Consider the following 5,520-nt stretch of genomic DNA (forward strand, 5'->3'; position numbering starts at 1 on the left):
TTTCATTACAATTTAATGAAACATATGTATGTATGTATGTATATATTTACTTATGCACATACACATATATAATTATTTCTGCAATCAAATTTTCTATTCATGCAAAAAGCCAAACGCATAAATATGTACGTATGTACACATTCATTTGTAAATATGTAGATATGTAATGTATGTATGTAACATATATATCTACATACAAATGTGCGATTGGTCGGCTTTCGCATATGCATATTACTGCCAAAAAAACTACGAACATGCATATAAATGTACATATGTACAAATCACGGCAGCATACATATATATGCACATAATTACACGTATACTCAAATACAACAATAACTATTTCATTCATAAACGCATGCGCATATTTCTCAAGGCCAAGTAAATTCATTCATAAAAACAACCGCAGCACATCTCCCCGCAAATTCATCACCAACAAGCGCAACTTTGTCAATCCGACACAAAAATTCTAAAATCTTAAAATGAAGAAATCTCGGCCAGCCAAGTGAAAATTGGCAATTATTTCTCTATATCCAGTAAAATAAGTTATCTCGAATCTTGGCAATTTTTGGTAATTTTTGACAAAACACTCTATTTCTCTGTTCCATACCAATATTTCAATCATTAACTAGTATTTTAAAGTGTCATTTTAATAAACATTAAATAAAAGTGTATGTTTTCTGCAGCAAAATACATTAATTTTTTTTAAATAAAATCAAAACTTGTAAAATCACAAACATATGTGGTTTTATCGGAAGTTCACAGATGTAACGTGGCAACTTAGCTCGTTTTCTTATTTTTCGGTCCGAAATTGTAGAATTTTTGTCCATGCCGCGCCACAATTTTTGTACAGGTGGGTCAATGTGCCTTGAACAAAATTTATATATGTATATACAAAAAAATTATTTTATTTATTTTTTTAATATTAAAAATTTCTATACTTCCAAGCGTTTATAAAAATATATTTACATATATGCACGAACGATTTTTAATATTTTTCATCCCTAAGCAAATCTTCAGTACCATAAAAGATTCAAACACATCAAAGTACAAGCAATGCATTGTTCAACCTAGTGCTACTCCACTGTACATGTGTATATGAATGTATGCATGTATGCGTGTAAAAAATGTCAATTCCAGTTGGTCTTTAACCCATTTAGCGGACATAGTTTTTTTGGTTTCAGCTGGTTGCAACTGTTACACCGACACCGTCGGTCAAGTGGTGCACTCGTCGACGTGAGGTATATTTGGCCGACTGCACCCCAAAATTTCTGGCAGAAATTAGTTCACAGAGAAAATGCGCCTTCTCAGTTATATACGTTCTCTGGCAAAACCTCGTATGTGAGGTTGCCAAAATTTTACAGGAGACAGTATCTAAAACTTGTCTTATTTCAACACAGTTCTCTCTTGTATCCCTAATTATCGCTACCTTTTATATCTAAATATCGATATTTGGGTATTAATAGATAAGGCTTGATGTCCGGAGCTTCCGGTGAGCAAATCTCTCTTTTGGCACAAATGTCAGTTACGAGGTTTTACAGAACCGCGATACATGGTTTTGTACTTCAAACTACGATAAGTACGTACTAGGGTATTCGATTATTCTTTTTTTCCAAAACCGGTTTCCAAGTTATTCGAAAAACTGCAATTTAAAAAAGCCGGTTCCCGGGTAAACCGGTTTTATTTTAGATAGTTTTCATACAGTTAAAATGCTTATGAAGTAATGACCAAAAATTATTTGCCACACAATTTTCTCACCCTTTCCCTTTAACTTAGAATCCAACACAAAAATAGAGAGGGCAATCAAAAGGCAAAATTTTTTGGTAGAAACGAAATCACCATAAGTTCAAAGCTTTTCTTTAGATCAAAAGCAAATTAAATAAGAATCACTGAAAATTCACGTTTGCACGTTTTTTTCCGACTTTAATAGTGCTCTTGCCGCCGTAGCTGAGTGTTTAGATGTACCTGCTGCCATTCGGGAGTTCAATGGTTCAATTTCCGGTTCCAGCAACTTCAAAAAAGGTTTTTCAAATAGCGATCGCCCCTCGACAAACAATTACAAACCTCCGAGTGTACTTCTGCCATAAAAAAGCTTCTTCGGAGCTGGAGTAATAGTGTAGATCTCTCCATTTACGGGTTTCCCTTAAACTGAAAAAAAAGCCTTGAAAACTTCAAAAAACTCGAAATTTTTTTTGAGGGGTCAAAATTGGTATGTAATGAAAAATTTCACCGGAGAAAAATTTCGTTCACCAGAAATGGCTTAAGCTTTGTTTTACCTACAACAAGGCGACCCGGTGTACCTCTATTATGGAGAGTCACAAACAGACGAGCACAATACAGTGGTACACTGATGGCTCCAAAACAACTGAGGGGATTGGAGCGGGCGTCTACGGCCCCAGGTTGAAACCTTCGGTGGCCCTGGGAACGTTTCCTAGCATCTTTCAAGCAGATGTCTACGCCATTAGTATGTGTTGTGCTGAGGTTAAAATTCGCAGGAATTATAGGAACGAAAGGATACTTACATATATTAAGCGATAGTCAGGCGGCACTTATGGCTCTCTCTGCATTCGAGATCAAGCGTCCTCCTTGGTTTTAGAGTGTGTAGAGAGGCTTAATGCTCTGGCAGAGGTTAATAAGATTAAACTGATGTGGGTACCAGGCCACATGGGGGTCACTGGTAAGGAGGAAGCTGACCATCTGGCCAGAATGGCCGCTGCCTCGACACCGATAGGACCTGAGACCTTGCAGTGGGACCCAACACCGTAAAGGAAATTCTCAGAAAGGATTTTACCAAACTAAGGGAACTGCACTCTACGTCAGGCAAAAAGCATATTAGGAGGTTACAATCTGATAAGATATAGGTTATTAAGGCTTAGTGGGCACCAATAAAAACTAGGAATCTGGTCCAGCGACCTGTGTCGCTTTTGCGATACGGCCAAGGGGACTCCTTTACACCTTCTAGTGGAGCGTGAGGCCGTTGCACGCAGGAGAAATAGGAGCATAGGGCACATGTGGCCAAGAGAGGAGCACACACTCACTACCCCCGGTATCTATTATAAAATTTTTAGAGTAGCTGGGGCTGGTCAACTATCTATCTACCCTCTTGCATATATACATATATCATATACAATTTATCCATAGAAAAGAGCTCGTAATAGTCTATAAAATTTTGATGTTATGTAGTTTGTAAGCCCTTATAGAATAATAAAGTCTAGATTTTCGTAACTTTGATAAAGATATATGTATACTTATAAGATTTTTTTATGAAAATACGACTTGTATATACTGAATATGTAAACACAACAAGGGATCACTGTCTTCCACAGGAATAGTTACTGTTTCAAAGAAATCATAACCAGCAATCTTGCAAGCGATACATAAAATGTATATTGTAAGCATACGCCCCCCCCCCCCCCCCCCCCGCCCCCCCACACATTTCCATTCTGTTATTTTAATAACTACCCTGCCAGACGGTAGCTACTTAAATTACTCCGATATAAAAATTTAAAGCAAATTTAAAGATTTCTCTATACGCTTTTAACGCGTCCGTTTTTTTTTTATTGTGTGGGTGAACTGTTCTGGTACGGTAAGTTGTATGAACTCTTCAGCCGAAAATGCACATTAGTCAATTTATGGAAAGTAATATGCTAGTTTTTTTTGTTTTAATTAAATTGCATTAAATTCATAAATAAGTATAAGTATGCATGTACCTATATATGCATAAATAAGTGTACTTAATTTTAATAGATTTTATTATATATTGGTTCCATTTTATAAATTTGTAAAAAGGCAGTCAACTAATATTAAAAAAACGCATATTTAAACTTATTAGACATTTATCAGTGCTTTGCTAAGTTATTTATTACTAGTCAGTACAGGAATATTATTTTTATGGATAAGTGTACATACTTATGCGCTTCATGCAAAATGCCAAAATTTGTTCAATGTTCTTCAAGATAAATGTGTGTATGTAGCCTTAAGTTAAAATTTTTCTACCACTCCGTAAGTCAAATTAAGAGACTATTATAAATATGCGTCATAAGTCTAAAATATTATTTAATACGTATTGTATGTAGTACGCACATATGTATGTATGTATGTATGTACATGTAATCACTTTTTCATTTAGGGAATAAAACTTATTTAAATCTTTTGAATCTTAATTCATTTCATCTTTTTGTATGTTTGTATTAGGGTTGGCAAACCATCGATCAGGATCAACGGTTTAGATCGTCGATACATAGTTTAGCATAGAATTTTGGGTGGCCGGAAAACCCGAATACGATTTTTCCAAGCACTTACACTTGTGATCAGCTAATTAAGCCAGCTAGATTTTGATCAATTTTGGCTATTTTGCTTTCGTTTATATTTAATGTTTATTATTTTTTTTAGAATTTTTTGAGTATGCAGTTTAATAACCCATTAAATTGTAGTGTAACAATGTGCAAGTCTTAAGTTGCTAAAAAATCGCGTTGATTTTTAATAATTTTTTTTTCTGATTGCATTACAAATTTTTTTCCGTACAAAATAAGTTCGACATTTTTCTGTTTTTTTGTTGTATGGAATAGTTGAAAATCTAGCTGAAACTTTGCAGATTTTTCATAATTTTTGCACAAATTTTGAAATCTATATTTATGTGGTGTTTTACACTTTTATGGAAAAATAATGAACATCAAATAAACAAAAGAAAAATAGCCAAATTTATCAAAATATTGCTGGCTTAATTAGCTTAATTAAGTGTGGGTAGTATTGCCCATTGTACTGAAAGCCTAGTGACAGGATTTAGAGAAAAAGGATATATTCATTGCTCCCCTGCAGACTACTTTATGAATCAGCAGCAGTTTGTTGGGGAAAAGATATTGTATCTTACCCATTCTCAATATATCCAATCCCTAAATCTGGCGAAGGCCCGGAAGCGGCAGAGAAAATGTTTTGTACTATCCACAACCTCCAAACAAGATGTACAGAGTGGATTCTCGCTGGTGCCTATAGAGACCATATGTCGTACCAATGGATTGTGCCCCGTAGTTCACTGCTTTTTTGTCTGAGAAGGAATATTGTCACAGGCCTTTACAGGAAACACTTGGTTGTTTTGCAGGTGTCAATACCACACCAACGGCTCTCGTAAGTTTTATTTATAAGACCCTTGATACATCCGATCTTTCTCGCTATGCTTGAGCCAAAAAATGGCTCGGGTCCAATTACCTTGCCTGGAACACCGTAGTGGTAATGATTTCATCTTAAGGTCGTCTGTGCCAACTGCCGCCAATCGGAAATGCCAAGTGAAGTCAAGTTCTACTAAACCTGGTCTTTCCAATGCAGTGGGAGCCTCCATCTTCCTCTGCCACCATCAGTGGGTCTAAAGTTATCTATTGTGCGTGACCCTCCGACATATATGGGAAGGCTTTTGATGTAGCCTAGCATTTCCAAGGGCGTTTTGTTCCATATTTCAATCGTATTAAGTGCAGCACTACACAAGCAGAGAACGTATATAACTGAGAAGGCGCATTTTCTCTGTGA

Source organism: Rhagoletis pomonella, unplaced genomic scaffold (genome assembly GCF_013731165.1).
Source record: "Rhagoletis pomonella isolate Grant_MI unplaced genomic scaffold, Rhpom_1.0 Rhpom_scaffold_00006, whole genome shotgun sequence".
In the NCBI taxonomy this organism is placed as follows: domain Eukaryota; kingdom Metazoa; phylum Arthropoda; class Insecta; order Diptera; family Tephritidae; genus Rhagoletis; species Rhagoletis pomonella.